The sequence below is a fragment of the Rhinolophus hipposideros genome, assembly GCF_964194185.1.
Source record: "Rhinolophus hipposideros genome assembly, chromosome: 20".
Classification (NCBI taxonomy): domain Eukaryota; kingdom Metazoa; phylum Chordata; class Mammalia; order Chiroptera; family Rhinolophidae; genus Rhinolophus; species Rhinolophus hipposideros.
The window spans coordinates 40,257,903-40,279,030 of record NC_138066.1 but is presented as its reverse complement, the minus strand read 5'-3'; the positions used below and the strand labels follow the sequence as shown (position 1 = coordinate 40,279,030).

The window sequence follows — 21,128 nt, the reverse complement described above, 5'->3', positions numbered from 1 at the left end:
GGAAGGGGAAATTCAATCAATCTCTCTCTCTCTCTCTCTCTCTCTCTCTCTCTCTCTCTCTCTCTCTCTCTCTCTCCCCCCCCCCCCTCTCTCTCTCTTCTTCAGCTAGGACATCCACCTTCTCTTGTCTTTGGACACTGATATTTCAGATTCTCAAGCCTTCTGTCTCCAAGACTTTGACCAGCAGATCCCCATTTTCAGTCCTTTGGCCTCGGACTGGGAATCACACCATTGGTTCCCCTGGTTCTCAGGCCTTCAAATTTGAAGTAAATTATACCACCAACTTTCCTGGTTCTACAGCTTGCAGATGGCAGATCATAGGACTTCTTGGTCTCCACATCTACTTGAGCCAATTTGTATAATAAATCTCTTCTTATCTGTTATATCTATACCATCTATATCTGTATCTATATCTATATCTATATCTATCCTATTGGTTCTGTTTCTCTGGAGAATCCTGACTAATACAGACTGTGAACTCCAATTTTTATCTCCCCGGGACAATTTCAAAATAATAATACTAATACTACCACCATATGGGTAATAAAGACACTTAAACACTTTTTGCATTTTCTCTCCTCCCATTTTTTTTTAATAGTTGGACTACATCTACATTGTCAGAGAATATAGCCATTATATAATATACTGTCTTTTATCTTATTTAGTCTTAGTTACACTAGTTATTATATTTAATGCTCACCACCAGTCCTTACATTGATGTCTCTCTAGTCATTTTGTTTGTTTGAAGCTCATTTATTAGTAGATTCTTGGGGAAGGACTCATGGGAACAATATTCCTTGAGTTCTTAGATGCTGATAACAGTTTGCCTGTGTCCTTTGTATTTGATTCATACTTTCTTTCCTTAATTATCTTGAAGATATTACTCCATTTTCTGATAACAACCTAAAAATGTAAGCCTGATGATAATCAGAGTCATATACTGACTCATATATAGCCGACACTTGAACAACACGGGGGTGAAGGGCGCCAATCCGCTAATAGAGGCGCTGTAAACAATCCGCAAATACCTTAAGTCTGCCGTCTGCATATGTAGATTCCCAACCTCGGATAAAAAATACTATATTCCTTTTTTCTAGGGACCCAAAGGATGTTTTCTTTAAAGCCCAGTAATTTGACTAGAAATGATCGTTCTGTGTTTGAGGCGTACACTATCAGTGTGTCATTTCAATTTTTTTTTTCCAAAAAGCTTTTCTTGAATATAGTTTTAGTATTTGTTCTGTTTCCTTACTTTTGTTTTCTTTTTTAGGGACTTATGTTGTCTGTATTTTGGATCTTCTTTGTCACTCTTCAAAATCTGTTACTTTCTCTCAGATCTTTTTTTGTCTCTTCACTTAAACAGTTTAAAAATATTTTCTTTTATTTCACTGATTTCCCTTCAGGCACTACAGTTGAATTTATTTGCTCATATTTCCTTTCTAGAATACTCTTCATTTTTTAAATTATTCTTGCTTTATTTCTAATTATTTCTTGAGTCCTATCACTTCATTTCTGAGTTTCTAATTCTTATTTCTGTGATTTAATGTTTTGTATTATTATTATTATTATTTTCTATATCTTTTATGTCATTTGGAAATAGTAGGTTACAGGTTGCTCTGTTTTGTGGGATGTCTTTCTGGAGTGTTTTCATTGTCTGTAGGAATGTCATTCTGCTCCTTGTCACCCTTTGTTTCCTTATAAAAACTAGGTGACATTTATATTTTTCTGTTGTTTCTAACAATGTGACATTAGTTTTCCTGAACTTTTCCTATAAGATGGCACTCACAAAAGCTTTTCCTACTTCACAGAACTTCCTTTCTTGATTTTCAAGAGTGGTATTACACAACATTGGTCTGGAACTTTTCTTTTCTCTTCTCTGGTTATCCATGTCTTGTTCAATTTTCATTCTACTCTAAGCAGTTTCTATGGTGTGAGGGCCTGTCCTGCAAAGAGGTTGGTTTTGAGAGTTCATAGGAGCTAAGCTGCTCCAGCTCCATCAGACCTTTTTCCCATGTGCTTAATATTGGTATTGGTCAAAACCCCTCCCAGTTTCAGCTGCTGTTCTCAAATTGGTCTGCTTTCTTTCCAGTCAACGCCTATTATCTGTTTTGGGGTCCTCCTATTCTCAGTTCCATCCGATGCAGCTTCGTTATCCTTTCTCCTGCACAGACATACCATTCACATCTTGTGGCTGTTGGTGGTTTGTATCCACCCACTTGTCTTTTGGAGTTTGTAGGGATACCTTCTCATTTAGCTTTTTGGAAATGTTGTTACAGGTTTTAGGTTTTGCTATCCAGTTGTTCTCTTTGTTTTGATGTAAGGATTAAAAGAGAATGAAAGAATATGCTACTGATGCTATCATCTTCCTAGTATCCTCTCCTAAGTTAATTCAATTATAAGTGTATTTTTGTATTATAGTTCCTTTGGGAGACTGCTCATAAATTATAGGTGTTGACATCTTGCTTCTACGTGGGCCTGGGAAGGTTAAGGACTTTAAAGCTTAGCTATTTATGATACCACAATTAATGACCAAGCATAAGGAAGCTAAAATATGAACATTGTAAATTGCCAACTCGTGAATTTTTAAAAAACATTTAAATTTAATTACAGCAGAAATATTTCTGAAGATTTGGGGATTGATTTTTAACAATAAATAAAAGAAACCATTTGTGTATTTATCCTCAGAATTAACACAATGAGGCTTTCTTTTATGGGGTACATGTGCATAAATTACTTGTGCACAAGTTCCATAGGATATAACATATTTGCATATATTGTTGTAAATTTTATTTTAATTTTAGTACTCTTATAGTGTGGAAATTGTAACAACTGGCCAAAAAAATTATTTTTTAACAGGCAGGCAATTGATAATATCAGTTACTCTAACAGAAACCAGCATGGACCTTTAAAACTTGAAAAAGTCCAAAGTGGTCATCTTGTCCTGTCCAGACCACAGCCTCAAGAATCTTTATAACTCAAAGTGTTTAAGTACAGACAATTTTCACCAATTAACAATATCCATAAGAAATGGGTTTTTGGTTTTGTTATCAGATGAATTAAAGTACAGTGACAGCAAGCAGTGCAGACAGAAACAATGCTTAAGCACAACTTGAAAAAAATGTAACAGAGCAATGGTAGCTAGGAAACAGCAGCAAAGATAACGCATTGAAGAGGAATAGTTCAGGAGCCATGGGTAACTCTAAGGCCATGTTATGATGCTATGTGAGTGGCATTGCACACCGTTGCCATAGCTACAGACCTCACAAGCTATAGACACACAGACCCTATGTACCCACCCACTCTACTACCACTGCTTTCCACACCTGCCCCTCTGAGTTTTCTACAGCTCCACAGTAAGAAGAAAAAGGCCATATGGCTTAAATCAAAATATTTTTTTCACTTCAAAAAAATCAGAACACCAGAGATTCAGAACAGAAGGCAAGGAAGCACTGGAAAATGCTTATTTCCCAAGGGTCAAGAGGCTTCAGAACGTCCACTCCAGGAGGAAAGGCTGGTGACCTGTAGTCACCCACCTCCATGTCTACTTTCATGTTCCTTTTTACTCTCTCTATTCTTATCCTGACTACACAGATCCTGTCTCTCTTTGCCTTCCCCACCCCCAACTCCCTGTCTTGACAGCAGCACCAGGCAGAGTTATAATATTATTCAAAGGAATCCATGAGGATTGAAGTGTTAGAACAGGATTAGATATTTTGATATTCTGTTTTCTTCCAGTGGAATTAATGAAATGCCTTTGGTTGCCACTGCCAGATTTAAAGCAAAACCAGGGTAAACTGAAGAAGAAAAACATTGGTTGTTGGGGGTAGGGAGTGGGGAGAAGAATAAAAGAACAGAAAAGGGAAGCATCTTGGATATAATTAGGGAGGTCCCTAGATATCACCCAGAATTGGGGGGTGGGGAGATGGGCAATGAGAAACACATGTTGGGGAGAGTACCCACTGGTAACATGTAATTCTCCCTTGTGTACTCTTCCTGGTTAACTCACTTATACTTGGTCAACTAGGGAACTTACTTCTTCACATTCATCAATATTATAATGTAAATAAAATGGTTCAGATGCTTTCTGGTTCTATTTTTGGGATTTCAGATGAAGTGAAAACCCCAGACCCTTTAAGCACCCATTCTTTCTTTGCTCATCCTATGTAAGCCAACCCTGTCCTAAACATCTAAGACAGAGGGGCATAGAAGAGAGATGGCTTTGCCATCTGCGTTAGTTTCCTTGTTAGTTAGTTGCCATAACAAAGAACCACAAACTGGGTGGCTTAGAACAACAGAAATATATTATCTTACAGTTCTGGATGCTGGACGTCTGAAATCATACTTCTTCTGAAATCTGTTGGTGAATCCTTCCTTGCCTTTTCCTAGCTCCTGGGGATTTGCCTGCAATCTTTGGTGTTCCTTGGCTTATAGACACATTATGCCAATCCTGCATTATCACATGGACTTATCCCTTGCTCGTATTTATTGAGCAACTAGTATGTGCTCTGCACTGAGGAAATAGAGAAAACAAAATAAAGAACCCACACTCACAGAGCTTTCATTAGAGAGGGGAGATGATGAAACAATCAACCAGAAAACATGTTGTTTTCTAATGCTGGATACCTTTATTGTCTCTGAGGTCCCCTGTTTCCCTGAAAATAAGACCTAGCCGGACAATCAGCTCTAATGCGTCTTTGGGAGCAAAAATTAATATAAGACCTGGTATTATATTATGTTATGTCATGTCATGTCATGTCATGTTATGTTATATTATGACCCAGTCGTGCAGTAAAATAAGACTGGGTCTTAGTTATGGAGTCACAGGGCAGGCATGTACTTGACGCATAAGGGACCCCTCAGAAAGGTCTAAAATTTTCCACAATACTTTCCAGAAGGAATAAAACTGCAGACAGGACTTTTCCTGGAATAGCATTTCTCCTCCTGGACTTCATAATAGATCTCCATCCATTTCTTTAGTTATTACTTCTCTCCAATTTGGGCAGCTGGACACCATTCAAAAAATTCTTTATATAGAGCACCTAATTGTGTAAGTTGCATATGTTATATTTGCCTGGAATTTACTCCACCCACACCCCCTATTCACACATAAATAAGCTCATACACTCAAAAAAAACAAAAAAAGAAAAACCAAAACCTCGATCCCATTTTGAGAAAGAAATTATTTTCTACACAAAATTTCTTTCTGGCATTCTGATGTTAACAGTAGTAGTGTAGAATCTTCCAGAGTATGATAAAATGAATGGTTTCAGTTTCAAGGTGGAATTTTTACCATTCACTATAAAACAGTCTGGCAGTGTCTACCGATTTATATTATCTAGGGCAGGGCTCCACAGACTTTTTTTGGAAGGGGCCAGATAGTAACTTTTTTAGCCTTTGCGGGCTATATTACATCCACTATCCGTCATAACCACTCAACTCTCTTATTGTAGGATTAAAGCATCCATAGACAATGTATAAATGAGTGAGTGTGGCTATGTGCCAGTAAAACTTTGTTTACAAAAGTGGTCAGCAGGGTAACTTGGCCCAAGGCTGTATTTTACCAATCCCTGATCTAGAAGAGAATTACTTATAGTTATCTGCTGTTTGGCAGGGTAAAGAACTGAACCACACAACAGTAGTGGTTTTCCTAACAGATGGCATGGAGGTTCACTATTCTACCGACTTTCCTTCTGTAGATGAAGTTATACAGTAATAAATAACTGAAGGTCACCGCATCACACAACTCTGGAATCAGGCAGTGCCTAACCTGTGTGGCCATAGGCAGCAGCACTGAATGTATTTAAAGTGATTTTTCTGCAGTTCCACTTATGGGACCAGACTAAGGCAAAGGAATAGGTAGTGTGTTCATTCATTCATCCATCAGCATATGGATTCAGACACTGTGACAACTACCAAGGACACATAAATAAATCAAATGAGATCTTTGTCTTCAAGGATCTTAGGGTCTAGTAAGATGTCTTCATTTCCTAGGGCTGCAGTAACAAAGTATCCCAAACTGGGTGGCTTAAAAAAAAACAATTTATTTCAGAAGGCTTCAGTAGGCGAGGAGTCTGAAGGCAAGGCATCAGCAGCACCCACTCCCTCTGAAGCCAACAGGAGAATCACTCCTTGCCTCTTTCTAGCTTCTGAAGGTTTGCCTGGAATCCTAATCCTTGGTGTTCCTTGGTTTACAGCTGCAGCTCTTCAGCTTCTTCCTCTGTCATCACATGGCATTCTCCCCTGTGTGTCTGTGTCTCTCTCCTCTTCTTATATGGACACCAGTCACAATTAAGGCCCACCCTACTCCAGTATGACCTCATCTTAACTAATTACAATTACAACAACTCTGTTTCCAAATAAGGTCACATTCCTAAGTACTGGGGGTTAGGACTTCAATATGTCCATTTTGGGGGGACACAATTCAGTCTATAAGGTGAGAACAAGGTGAAATAAATGTGAAAAAGTACGGTTGCTATGACAAACACTGTGAAAGCCTTTAGGGTGAAGAGTGAATACATCACTAGTACACAAAGTATCAGGCCCACTGAGCTCACTTGATTGTCAGTATCCTACCAAATCCAGATTAACTAGAGCTCTCTTGGAACCATATGCCATAATTCTACCCAGGAATATATATCATGATACCAACTGCAGCAACTGGCAAGGCTTTTTCATCACATTTGACGAAGCATTTTACTCCACAATTTTCAAATTTACCGCCCCACCCTCTGACCCTGTTTTAGAATTCAATTAGTAAAACTTGATTTACACTATTAAATAGAGGATTTTCCACCAGCGCTTCATAGCTCTTAATGTGCAGAAAATGTTTGTAGTGAGCAAGGAGATCACAAAGCAAGACTTAAACACTTCGTTTTCTGGCCCAGAACTACTTTTTTCTCTGCCTTAATCAGACCAACTATTCTCAAGCACCTCACTGATGGAAAATAGAACTCAAGAGTATCATTTTCGTATTACCACTTCCCAGTGTTTTACTGAAAGATTTCACGTCTTCTCACTTAATCTTCGGCCTCCAGCTTCCCCCTTGAAATCTGCAGATGAATTTCACACTCTCAGGCAAACACTGCTTTTTTCACCATAAATGAGAAACAGAGGCATAGCTAGGCTGTGTTATCCCATTGGGTGTACCCCAAGGCTACAGGCAGCTCACGCTGGTCTTTTCACTATGATTGCAATAGTCAGAGAAGTCCATTCAGGCAAATTCTATATCACTGGGGATGTAAACTATTATTTTTAGTCGTATTATATATTACATTGAGACTCTATTTATGTCGTTGCACGATATGTATGTATCCCCAGAACCTTGACTGAATTTCTTACCTCTTATTTCTTTTTTTCTTTTTTTTTTTTTTTTTTTGGCTGGGTACAGTGAACTTTATTGATGGTGCATGACAAGGTCGGGCTCCCTCAGCCCCTCCTCTTCTTCAGGGGGTCAGGGATGGAAAGTGGAGGTCAGGAGATTCTTGGTGTGTCAGGGAATCAATCTGGGGCAAGGACTCCCCAGTAGCTGAGGGCCTCTCTTCCTCTTGCTGGGGCCGGTGGTCCAGGGGGCTCTTACTCCTTAGAGGCCATGTAGGCCCTAAGGTCCACCACCCTGTTGCAGTAGCCAAATTCATTGTCATATCAGGAAATGAGCTTGGCAAAGTGGTCATTGAGGGCAATGCCAGCCCCAGCATCAAAGGTAGAAGAGTGGGTATCACTGCTAAAGTTGCAGGAAACAACCTGGTCCTCAGTATAGCTGAGGATGCCCTTAAGAGGGCCATCCGATGCCTACTTCACCACTTTCTTGATGTCATCATATTTGGCAGCCTTCTCCAGGTGACATGTCATATCCACAACCGACACATTGGGGGTAGGGACACGGAAGGCCATGCCAGTGAGCTTTCCTTTCAGCTCAGGGATGACATTACCCACAGACTTAGCAGCACCAGTAGAAGCAGGGAAGATGTTCTGGGGCAGCCCCTTAGCCATCATGCCACAGCTTCCCAGATGGACCATCCACGGTCTTCCGGGTGGCAGTGATGGCATGGACTGTGGTCATGAGTCCCTCCACAATGCCAAAGTTATCATGGATGACTTCAGCCAGGGGGCCAAGCAGTTGGTGGTACAGGCGCATTGCTGACAATCTTGAGGGACTTGTCATACTTCTCATGGTTCACACCCATCACAAACATGGGGGCATCTGCAGAGGGGGCAGAGATGATGACCTTCTTGGCTCCACCCTTCAAGTGGGCCCATGCCTTCTTCAAGGTAGTGAAGACACCAGTGAGCTCCACAAGATACTCAGCACCAGCATCACCCTATTTGATGTTGGCAGGATCTCGCTCCTGGAAGATGCTATTGGGCCTTTCCATTGATGACAAGCTTCCCATTCTCAGCCTTGACTGTGCCTTTGAACTTGCCAGGGGTGGAATCATACTGGCACATGTAGACCATGTAGTTGAGGTTAATGAAGAGGTTATTGATGGCGACAATATCTACTTTGCCAGAGTTAAAAGCGGCCCTGGTGACCAGGCGTCCAAAACAGCCAAATCCGTTCACAGGAAGACACGGCTGTCTGTCAAACGGGAGGAGCAGAGAGCCTCTTACTTCTTCTTTCTGAAAAGTTGTTTGTAAATATTCCTACTATTTCCTGCAAAGTAAGACTTAAAGAAGACACAGCTTCTTATTTAAGTGACAAATAAGCTACCCAAATCCTATGAACCAGAAGGATACTATACAGTGCCAAAATACTGTTTACCATCTTTTAAAATACACCAAAGAAATACAAACAGTAAGAAAAAATTTTAAAAATCCACCTCCTCCTCCTTGAGAAGGTATTTCTGGTTGTTGAGATAAGTAAATAAAGCAATCTTTTACTCAGAGTTTGCAAGTATAGTTAATTATAATTGTTGAAGTCCAATTTGCTAAACTAATACTAGCAGTCACCATTTATTTGGCTTTTACTCTCTACCAGATACTGTGCCAAGCTATTTACATAGACTATTTATTCCTTACAACCACTTAGTGAAGGTAGGTAATATTATCCTATTTTACAGATTTAAAAAAGAAAAACAACAACAACAAAAATGAGGAGGCTTAGAAATTAGCCTGAGGGCACATAACTACTAAATACTGGAATCTGGATTTGAATTCAGAACTTCCTGAACTCCCCCTCATACTATTAGCCTTGCAATAATGTAGTATATTAAGTCTAATAAGAATATATATAATAATGAGCTCTATTACAGTTAATTTGTTGCTCCTTCTCAACCTAAGCATTCTGATTTTCAGGAATTTACTTCCAATTTTCAGGAAAAGGTCAAGACAAAATTTACTATGATCAGTTACAGATCATTCTTAAGTTATATCTTAGGCATTGACAACCTAAATACCCTTCACAAAGTACCTTTTTTTCTGCTCCTAGTTCACAAGGTTTCACCTTGAGTCCCCAAAGCACTTTCATCATTAGTCAGAGAGTCCTTTATGAAGAGAAGTGATGCCCCTTTTCACCCCAAGCTGAGCTCTCAACAGTACTCTGTAATCATGACCACTTCTCCAGGGGTGTCACCTTTGCAGGACAGTTCAGCCACCAACAGCTGGGCATCTATGGAACAGGAGTGGACTCATGAATTACCCACTTGAAAATTCAAGGGGAATTTTGAGGGCCTTGGATTTGTTTTTCCAGGTCTTTTTGTAAGCAACCTGATTTCAGTTAGTAAAAAATTACTGATCTTTAGAAAAACAAAGGGTTTAAAGCCAGATTACTTTTAGAAGATCTTAGTATTCATTTTGAGTTTTATTAGGTAAGCTTTGATAATTAACTCTAATAAACCGTAAACTATCCTGTTTGCTGTGAAAGCAGCTATGTCCTCCCTCTCCTGCCCCACCTTCAGGCCCAGGGACAGACTCAGAAAGCCTACCTACATTATTACTTATGGTCACCTGTCAGTTTATTTAGGGGGAAATGTATTCACAGAGAGAAGAGTAACAGTCTGGCAGGTACTGACTGGATAGTTATTTCATATGCTGTAAAACCCACTCAAAATTTATCTAATATGGAATTTGTGGTGTCTGTTATGAACTTGTCTAAAGTCTGTATTTGCACCAGGAATAAAAAGGGTTTGCTGGCAAATAAATAATGTCTACATACTTGTAATTTGTAAAGAAAAAAGGTTGTTAAACCTGAAGGAAAAAAACATGTCTTTTACTATGGACTGAATTGTATTTCCCCTAAATTCGTATTTTGAAGCCCCAACCCCCAATGTGATGGTATTTGGAGGTGGGGTCTTTGGGAGATAATTAGGGTTAGATGAAGTCAAGAGGGTGGGCTCTCTAGGTGTGGCTGGTTAGCTCAGTTGGTTAAAGTGCAGTGCTCTTAACAGCAACGTTGCTGATTCGATCCCTACATGGGCCAGTGTGAGCTGCGCCCTCCACAACTAGATTGAAACAACTACTTGACTTGGAGCTGATGGGTCCTGGAAAAACACACTTAAATAAATAAATAAAAAGTTTAATAAAAAAAGGAGGTGGGCTCTCTTGATGGGATTGATGTAGATATAAGAAGAGCTTACTTGCTCTCTCTCTGTCATGTGGGAACGCCATGTGGGGACAGGCAAGTCAGAAAGAGAACTCACACCAAACTTGAACATGCTGGCAGCTGATTTTGGACTTCAGCCTCCAGAAGTGTAAGAAAATTAATTTCTGTTGTTTAACCATCTCCTCTATGGTGTTTTGTTATGGCAGCTTAATACATCTTTTACTACTTTTGAAGCACTCTGTATGCAAAGATAGTAATTTTACAGTTACTATTTGTGTGTGTTTATTAAAGCAAAATTGATAAGATCTTTTTGGCAATGCTTTTATGATAGTCTTGGAGGTGATAAAACCGCCTTTAAAAAATTGTAGTATGTAGCTTTTTCCATAGTTTGGACAGACTTGTACCTAGTCAGAATTTGTAAAGTTTTATACTTGCCCCAAAACGCTAACAAAGTTATTATGTGTCATAACAAATGTTATAGCCTATAAGACACCTGGGCACATTCTCACCGCAGAATTTCAGGTTTTATTTTAAAAACATTGAAATAGAATGGATTTACATGGATAATTGCTGAAGCTCGGTATTGAGTACACAAGGTTCATTGTATTATTCTCTACTTTTGTAGGCATTTTAAAATATTAGTAACACAAAGTTTTAAATGAATGCATACATGCAGACAAGCTACATATGAGTTAATGGGTGGACAAATTCACTTTGCAATATGTGTGGTTGCTTAGTTGTGTTTTGGTCCATAACCATTTTTAAAAAATGGAAAATAACAACCACTTGGCCCCTTTTTAAAAAGTGCAAACTGTGCCAGCTGGTTTGAATGGGAGAGAATGTTTTATACTCTATTTTCACAGCTGTCTTATCAGTTTCCTAATCTCAATGAGGGTGGAACACAGGAATTTCACTATGAGGGGACTCAGGGCTTTGTTGTGGTTTGAAGATAACTGCTATCTTCCCAGGCTAACTTTTTAGAGTGAAGACATTTCCCCAGTGGGGGTGGGGTAAGGTGGGGTGGGGGCCTTAGAGATGTCTTCATAGTTTACAGAGTGGTTGACACTTACCAGTCTGCTGACAACTCTGCCAGCCTTGTGGGAAAATGATTTGGTCTTCAATTGTTTTCACTTGGGCACTTTCCCACACTATGCATAGTTTAAATAGATGAAGCTTCTCCATTCCATCCTACCCCTCCTCCACCCTAAAATTCCCTGAACCATAGGTGTGGCAGGCTTGCTTTGTTCAGGATGAAGCAGGGCAAGAGCTATCAGGCAAATAAGGAAAGTACCCTTTCAGTCTTCTTGCCTGCTGACGTCATGGCTGTGTTCTCTTGGCGTTAGTATGGAAATGAGAATTTCCACAATTTCAAAGGGAGTGTCTGTTACTGTTCACTACTAATCGAATAATTATTCAGGTTCTTGACCTCGTTACATGATCTGGATTTCCCTGCCTGTGAGATATGGCTTGAACTGAGGACTTCATAGAAGCAGAAGGATTTTTGTTTTTTTTTTTTTGCAGAGTTTTCATTTTACTCATAACCTAGTTTTAGACTAGAGGTGTGGGTGGTGAGCATCAGGCCCTTCGTGAGGCATTACACAATCTATTAGAGTTCTACAGAGTGGATAGAAAAGTGCCTGTAACCCACTTTAAAACAGTATTTCATAATATAGACTCTGAAACCCTGGAAAATTCTTCAGGGCGTGGAATTATTGGCACTGTTTCTTGATTGAAGAGAATTCTCAAAACAAATACTCATTGCTCCTATAGGGTAGACGACGGGGAAAGGAGGGCAAGGATGACAGACTGGGGGCATGGCCGAATGCTTGGCCTTTGGGACTTAGCCACTTAGTGCTTCAAAGGTTTGGATCCCAATATTCAGGTATAACTATAAATCATAACAGATCTTCATCAGAAATTCCCATTAAGAAGGACGTATACATTAAGGTCTTCTCTTTCCCTTGTCTCTCCAGAATTTTTTAAGGTGAATTTGTTGTCTATGCTTTCATTATCATGAATCGTATTTTGAGAGCTCATAAGATATGTAGCAATGTCATTAGGCAGTTGGGAAAATTACGGAAGTTTGAGTCATAATAGTCTTAGATTTCAAGAATCTTACCTTTCACCAATCTATTAAACAAAAATTTCTTGAGAGGGCCATTGTGCTGGGACTATTCTAGGTGCTGGGCATATGGCAAAATGCAAGAATGACAAGGTACTGTTCCTGCAGAGCTTGCATTCTCTGATGGACCCTCACAGAGCAATAGGAACATCCGGTAGTAATAAGTGCTAACATGAAAGTAAAGCAGGACAGGATGATAGAGACTAGATGCGTGTTTTAAATTGGGCAGTGAGGGAAGGCCATTCTGAGAAGGTGACATTTGAATTGAGTCCCAAATATTGGGAATAAACCAGTGATGGAAGATCAAGGGAATTCATATTCTAGGGAAAGAGAGTAAATAGTACAGAAGTTCCAAACTTAACATGCTCAAGGAACAGAAAAATAGCAAGTATGGCTGAGGCTTGGAGGGCAGGGGCAGGGGTGACCTGGTCAGAAAGAAGACCAGAAACCTGAGCATGTAGAGCCTTGAAGGCCAGATTTTATGCTGAACACAATGGAAAGATATCGAAGGGTTTTAAGTAGAGGCGTGATGTTATCTGATTTGCATTTTGAAATATTACTCTGGCTACCATGTGAAGAATGGATTACATAAAGTGGTTATCACAATAATTCCAATAAGAGATGATGGTGGCTTAGAAAAGGATAAAGATAGAAAGAAGCTACAGATTTGGGATTTTCTGGAGGTAAAGAAGAATAGATAACTGTTGTTGGTAGATTTAATGTGGAAACTGAGGGAATGGATGATCCCCAGACTCTTGGCTAGGTCCCTTATGGGGGCTATTTGCCAGGTAAGAAAGCTGGGAGAGGAGTGATCAAGCTGGAGAAATAAAGGTCTCTCTTGGCATGTTAATTTGGAAATTAAACATCCAAATTAAATGTGAAGCAAGTAGCTGCTTAAGGAAGGAAGGTTGGGGCTGGAAATATAAATTTGGGAAATATTAGCATAAAGAGTGGGTGGGACAAGAGCCAATGAAGTGGATTGAAGAGAGAATGGGAGATGAGAAATGGAGACATTGGCTACAGACAACATTTTCTAAGGCGACGCTGTAAATGGGAATAAAGAAATAGGGTTGCAGGAGCATGTGGGGTCAAGGACAGGTTTTTTAAAACTAGTGAATATATTTTTTAAAAGATGGGAGGAGTAAACTCTGTAAGCTGATGGGAATGACGCAGGACGGGGGGAAAAAATTACAGTCAAGAAGGATCCTTAGGGGTACGTATTCCATGTCCTCCCGACATAGACTCAAAGAAAGAAGATAATTTGGAAAACTAGAAGCCTAACTTTCTACTTGGTGTATATGTATTGCAGGCTTTGGGAGAGGAGAGGGTCAGAAAAGGGGATTAGGGAGGATGGGAGAAGAAGGAAATATGGTTTTAAGAATATTATAGAGTCAGAAAAAACATCGGTGGGACTTGGGGAGGGGGCTGAGGAATCAATGAGTTACACCTCTACCTTTTAGAGACAAATTTTTCCAGGAAACATCATTAGTTCCATTGTCCACTGAAGTCTGTCTGGCTTGGAGATGACCTCAGTTAAGAATGGTACGATAAACTTCTGGCTCCCCTTCTTGCTGGAGGGGAGCAGGTTATGGAACTGCGCTGTGCCTCAATTTCCTCACCTGAAACGTCATGACCTTATGGGGTCAGTGTATGAATTAAATGAAGACCATCCTTCTAAAGCACATGGCACACTTAGCATCATTCTGGACAGCTCTAGCCTTTGGGTAATATTTCTTTAAGTTTCTTAAGGCCAGGGAACATGTTTTATTATTTTTTAACTTTCTATGGCTCCTAATATATAGTCTTAACTGCAAGTGAATTTTGAATGCTTGCTTTCTTTCCCTTTTCTTTTTTTTTTCCTTTTGCTATATTGAATCTTACATCTCGTTTCCAGCTTCCAGGCCACAAAAGCCTGTCTCAAAACTCACCTGTCCTCCACCTCTTGCAGCTCACCACCTTACCTCATATCCCTTTACACTTACTTTTTTTATCTATAGAGTTTTCTTTTGGATGTAGAACCATAGAAAGTCAGCATGAGGTGGGCCTTTAGCTTTATTCTGTCTTTCCTCCCAAAGCAAGAAAGATTTTAAGTATGATCACCTTGATTAAAAATGAAAGTTTATACCATCACTAAATTTACCTTTTGTCACAGATATAATCTCTCTTCCTGACCTAGTTCATTAACTCCATAAAAATTGGTTCCCAGGAAACTTTTCTACCTGAGACAACAGCAGAGCCCATATCAATTTTTGACATTCTTAGTCCATTTCACCTGTATGTGTACGAATGATCTCTCCCATTAAAATGTAAGCTCCCCAAGGACAGAGATCCTGCCTAGTTCTTTTAAAAAAATAAATAAATAGAAGTTGTATTATATTTCAGCCAAAGGAAAACATAGAAGTAAAAACAAAATACATAAATGTGCACATTCTATCTAGTGTAAAATATTACACAACTGTAGCTACCCTATGTCCCCATTCTTTGCATAGGTAATCTCTATCTTGAATTTTGTATTTGTCATTCCTATGCAGATTTTTATCCCTTGACTGCATATCAAGTTCGTAGTGTGTCTGACATGAACACATAGTAGGTTCTTAAAGTTTACTGAATGAATGATGCTTGCTTTCTTGAGAATAGGAACTGGGTCTTTTCATTTCTTTGCTATTACTCTTCCCAACATCTTTCTCACAAGCTAGGAGATTTGGAGTGTAAAATAGGTACTTAATTGTTATTGACCAATATAAATTAAAACCCATGACATAAATTATAGCTCTCCCGCCAATTCTCATGGTGTCTGCCTCTAATAGGGACAGAATGTAATGTTGAAAAATTGGCTGATAAATCACCTATGTGTAGAGTGAGGGGATTATTAGGAACCCTGCTCGTTGCCCTGTGTGGATACTCCATATCACATCCACCTTTTTGGGTGCTTGTCTTTTTCCATGGGAGAACATGTTCCATTTAGTCTCCCCTAAGGAGAGGCACTGCATAGAGCTGGTAAGGGAAGAGAAGGAAAAGCTATTGTTCACTGGAAGCAACTCTGGGCAGAAGTATAGCAGCAGCAGATGGGATTTTGCCTATAGCTTTTGTTCTGAGACTCCTCCCGTTGGTTCTACAGACAGCTGAGATCAATGGCAGTTGCTCCCTTGCGATCCCTACACTTGCACATTTCCTGAAAGAGATCCTAACCACCACTCCTCCTGCAGCTTTCCCAGAATAGTGAAAGCCTCTGATTCGCTGTGTTAAACCCGTTGCTATTTGGAACACCTAGAATTCTGAATGTTTCCCTGACTGCACCATGATAAATCATAAGACCTAGTCCACGAGCTTCCACTGGAAACCCTAGGAGAATAGAACTTGATATAGAGATTCCCTAAGCCCCCAGGGCAGCTGTGATGGGACCTTTGGAACTGATAGGTCCTTGACTTCGGGGCTTGGGAGCTCTTCAAGTCGTCACCCAAACCTATGCTTGTGGGACTTGAAAACACGGTTTACGGTAAAATGAAAACAGTACTGAATCTATAAAACTGTGTAAAATCTACTGAGACTAAAGAAGTGAGATATAATGAATTATTTTAATGTTTTTCTATGCACATGTAACTGTATAGGCTGTATTTGAAGAACACACAAACAGATAACAGGGCAGAGAACTAGGTGGCTAAGGGACAGGGCTTGAGAGAAGATTTACTTTCCACTGTATATGCTCTTGTACCTTCTGAATTTTATACCATGTGCATGTACTCTATACTCCAAAAACATTTATGTTTAATATCAACTGTTGTATACTTTTTTTATACTGATTTTGCAATTATCAGATTTTTTTTAAAAAATCACAAACTCTGACAGCATAAAATGTGGACCATGAAATGAGGAAAGAAGAACTGGCACCCACTGCTTATGGGATTTTGTAGAACTTCTTGCAGGGGATTAGGGAGGGTACCAATTAAGTAATGTCTAGTGAAGTTAAAAATGTACAACCCCTATGATCAGCAATTTCCCCAACACTCATATACCAGGAGAGAGGTGCAAAGATGTTCACTACAGTATTGTTTATAATAGAAAAACTGAAGTCATAAAAATGTCCAATAGGGAAATAAATCGATATAAAAAGGTGAAATATTATGCACCAGTTAAAACAAAGGGCCTAGATCTATAAATGTCAACATGGAAATTTCTCAAAATATATTTTTGAGAAAAGAAAGGAGCTGTGAGTGATATATACAATATGGCAGCGTTTAGGTAAATTCTAAAACACACATACTAATAATAAAGTATTTTTTAAAATGGGCTAGAAGGGTTCATACCAAATTCATGAGAGCAGTGGCCTCTATTAGAAGATAGACGAGATAGGGGTTGGTATGGGAAACAAAAGAAACGTCATCATTATTCTATTTCTTTAAAAATCTGAAGTCAAGTGATGAAATAGTCCTTTTTCATCCTGGTAGTAGATACAGTTTCATATTATCTATACTTTTCTTTGGTGCTTTTCAAACTAATACTGTATATTCCCTAATCTCCCATTCATTCCCCAACCCACTGCAGTCTGGATTGTGTCCTATATGAGTTAGGATCCCAGCAGGAACCAAAGGGTGCACTCAAAGGGGGCCATTTGAGGAGAGTTTAACATAGGAACTATTTACAAAGATGCTGACAGGATAGGAGGAAGAAAAGAAAAAAAAAAAACTGGTGTAGCACCCCGGGGGCAAGTCACTACCCTAGGAAGCAGGAAGCTGTCACTAGCCTAGGCCTGCAGGGAGAGGGGTCTGTGGAGTGGTGTGTGGAGAGGACCACCCCACAGAAGTTTTGGCCTTCATCAGGATTGCAGCCAGCCCATGGTGACTCACCTCAAGGGAGCTGAAGAAAATAGACACCTTGACTTTGCTCTCCTCCCTCCCTCTGATTTTCTGTCTGTATTCCCTATTCACCAAGCCCAGCCTGAAGCCAGAAGGGCCAGGAAATCCACTGATACTGCACATACCGGTCAGCTTTCCAGAGTTCAGAGCAGGGACAAAGCAAGTGTATCCGCACGCCCCACCACATCTTACCAGGTGTGCCAATGCCTGCTAATTGTCAACTCCAGATGTTTCCAATTTTTTTAAAACTTAGCTTCTTGGTTACATTTTACGATTGACCTCTTCTTTATATCCCTTCCTCTAGTTTTCCAGCTAACTTACATGGCTCCCTGCTAGTCTTGTTCAGTGGAAACTTTCTCTACCTTTCTTAAATACTAAAATTAGCCAGGTTTCCATTTCTGACCCTCTTTCCCACTCATTCACTCCCACGCACTTAACTCCCAACTCTTTGCTGATGAAGACTAAAATCTTTGTCTAGCCATGACCGCTCCTCTAATTTCCAGACTCACTTATTGATAACAATGTAGGATTGTCTCCTAGGCATCTCAAAGGCAGCACTGCAAAGCCAAACACATCACCTTCCCCTATAGATGCCAATGGCAAGTCCAGGTTGTTACCTGTGCTTCTGACAGACCAGCTGTAAATTGGAGGTTCCCATGACCCCTCCCTCAGGTTCGATTAATTTGCTAGACTGACTCACAGAACTAGGGAAACCAGTTTACGTGTACTTACCGGTTTATTACAAAGCAAAGAAATGAACAGCCAGATGAAGAGATACGTAGGGCAAGGACCAGAAGGGCTACAAGCACAGGAGCTTCTGTTCCCACGGAGTTTGGGGAGTACCACCCTGCCGGTATGGAACGTGTTCTGATTCACCACCCAGGAGCTCTCTGAATCCTGTCCTTTTGGGTTTTTATGGAGGCCTCATTACATAGGCATGATCGATTAAATCATTGACTATTGGTGATTGAACTCAATCTCCAGCCCCTCTCTCCTCCCCAGAAAGGGGGAGTGGAGTGGGATGTGGACTGAAATTTCCAACCCTCTAATCAATGTTGGTTCCTCTGGTACCCAGCCTCCATCCTTAGGGGCTTTCCAAAAGTCACCTTATTTGCTTAAACTCTGTGGGGTTGGAAGGGACTTGTTATGCATAACAAAAGACACCTACTTTAGGAGCTCTGTGCTAGGAACAGTGGGCAAAGATCAAATATATATTTCTTATTATAAATCTCATTATTACAGGACTGAATTGTACTCCCTTCAAATTTATAGGTTGTAGCCCTACCCCTTGATGTGATTGTATTTGAAGATAAGGCCCTTAAAGAGGTAATTAAGGTTAAATAAGGTCCTAATGGTGGGGCCCTAATCTGATAGATGTGGTGTCCTTATAAGAAGAGAAACATCACGAGTCCCTCTCCCCCAAGCCCACAGAAAAGGCCATATGAGGACACAGTGAGAGGGTGGCCACTTGCAAACCAAGGAGAGAGGCTGCACCAGAAACCTGACAGCCTCTTGATCTTGGACTTCCCGCCTCTAGAACTGTAAGAAAATTAATTTCTGTTACTTAAACCACCCCATCTATGATATTTTGTTATGGCAGCCTGAGCAGACTAATACATCTGGCATAGAGTCCAGACAGAGATATTTGTAATAAACTCCCTGGATGATTCCAAGGCACAGCCACGCTGGAGAAGCACTGAGCTAGACAGAAAGCTGGACACACCTACAGAAAGATAAACAGTCGGGGTGACAATCCAGGGAAGCCAAGAGGAGGAGGAGCAGCCCAGATGAAGAAAGCCAGCCTCGAGGATGCCTTTACATCTCTTGGCACAGTTTCAGCTCCGGCTTCCACGGGCATGCTAGAGTAATTAAGGTCACAGTAGAGTGGCGGTGCTCTTAGCAGTCATCAGTGCCTGATAATCTTGCCTCCCAAATGTTTTTCAACTCTGCCACCTCCTCTCCATCCGCACTGTCCCCTATCCTTCTGTGCTCTGCTATGTCCCACAGGCCAAATCTGGCTTGTCCCCTATTTTTATAAATAAAGTTTTATTGGAACATGGTCACGCTTGATTATGTATTGTCTAGAGCTGCTTTTGCATTACAGGATTAGAGTTGAGTATTTGCAAGAGACCAGAGAGCCCACAAAGCCCCAACTATGTACTGTCTAGCCATTGACAGAAAAGAGTTGCTGACCCCTGCTCTAATAGATGGCCAGTGGTTAGGCCAGAGACCAGTCATTTATATATCAGTGCCTCACTGCTCCAAAAGAATAAAAATCCTTCACAGTATACTCATGTCAGCATTTACTGAGCCCCTAGTATGTGCCAGACTCTGGTAAGAAGTAGGGATACAATGGACAAAGGAGCCACATTGCCCTCACACTCAAGCCCTCTCTTCAGAGGGCTGTGCATACTACAAATACACACAAAAACAAATGTATGAAAAAATACAAAGTGCTCGGCTTTGGCACAGCATGACCTGTAACTCTAAACTTAAACTACTCTTGCAGCTCCCACCATTAATTTTGCACTTCACTACGTCCCCAGCAGCATGTCCTCAAAACTAAAGATGACTGTGTAAGAATGCAACAAAGGTTTGTGGATTGTGCCACTGCTCAGGTTGGAGGAAGATATTGGTTTTGGCATGCAGGGAGGATTTGAGCAGTGAAAGGACTTAGGTAAGAGAAAAGACAAATTAAATAAGTTGTCAGATCCTTTCAGCATGAATGCAATAGATTGTTGCAGAACGAATTATGATTTCCCAGTGGGACTGAGAGTCCATTTTCTTCTCAATAGTTTTTCAGTTTGTAGTTCTGGCAGTACTTAACAAGTGGTATAATATTAAATATATTAAACAGTTCACATTATATTTGTGCATATATAGGTCTAGATATAGCATATGAAGAGTGATACTAATTCTTTACTAATAGACGTTGAATAATAGAATTGAAATCCTTTTATTTATGTATATATTAAGATTTCATTAAATTTTTACAAAATTAAATTTAAAATTTGGCTTGAAATAATTTTCATTTAAATGACATTTACTTTTTATTTTGCCTTAACTTTAATATATAGTTTTGAATAATTCAGAAGAAAAATAACACATAAATTAATATTCATGTTTTTCTTTCTTATTTAATTTACTTTTTTGATGAAAATAACCCAAATTTTGTGTACTTTTTAATATAATTTTATTTTTAATCCTTTAGATTATTATGAGCAATTGAACATACATTATGCAAAAATCTAGATTATAATAACATAATTAGTGGTTTTGCCAAAATGAAGACAAGAAAAATAAATTTTATAAAATACAATAAATATATAAGAGTTCTTAAATTGTGTGCCATTTTCATTAGTCATCAAAACATTGGTGTTATTAGCACACTCAGACATTCACAATAATTAAATTGTCTTTAATATTTTGCCAACTTTTAATCACATTAAAATCATAGCTTTACACTTTTTTTAAGCACATATAAAGAGATGTTTGTCAGGGTCAGTGTTTAAAGGTATTTTATTTAACTCTCTGTTAGCTTGTTAATTTATAATGTAGGTTATAATTCTTAAATATCTAGACAAATGGTTTATGGGCCCACAAATGGAGACCTGTAAGA

The 21,128-nt window shown here is 39.6% G+C and overlaps 1 pseudogene across 1 annotated transcript; it reads right to left on the bottom strand.

The window, feature by feature from the left end:
* Positions 1-7,569: 7,569 nt before the first annotated feature.
* LOC308488742 (glyceraldehyde-3-phosphate dehydrogenase-like) lies at positions 7,570-8,550 on the bottom strand (annotated as a pseudogene). The gene has a single exon. The product of its transcript is annotated as a glyceraldehyde-3-phosphate dehydrogenase-like (transcript).
* Between the last annotated feature and the right edge of the window lie 12,578 nt (positions 8,551-21,128).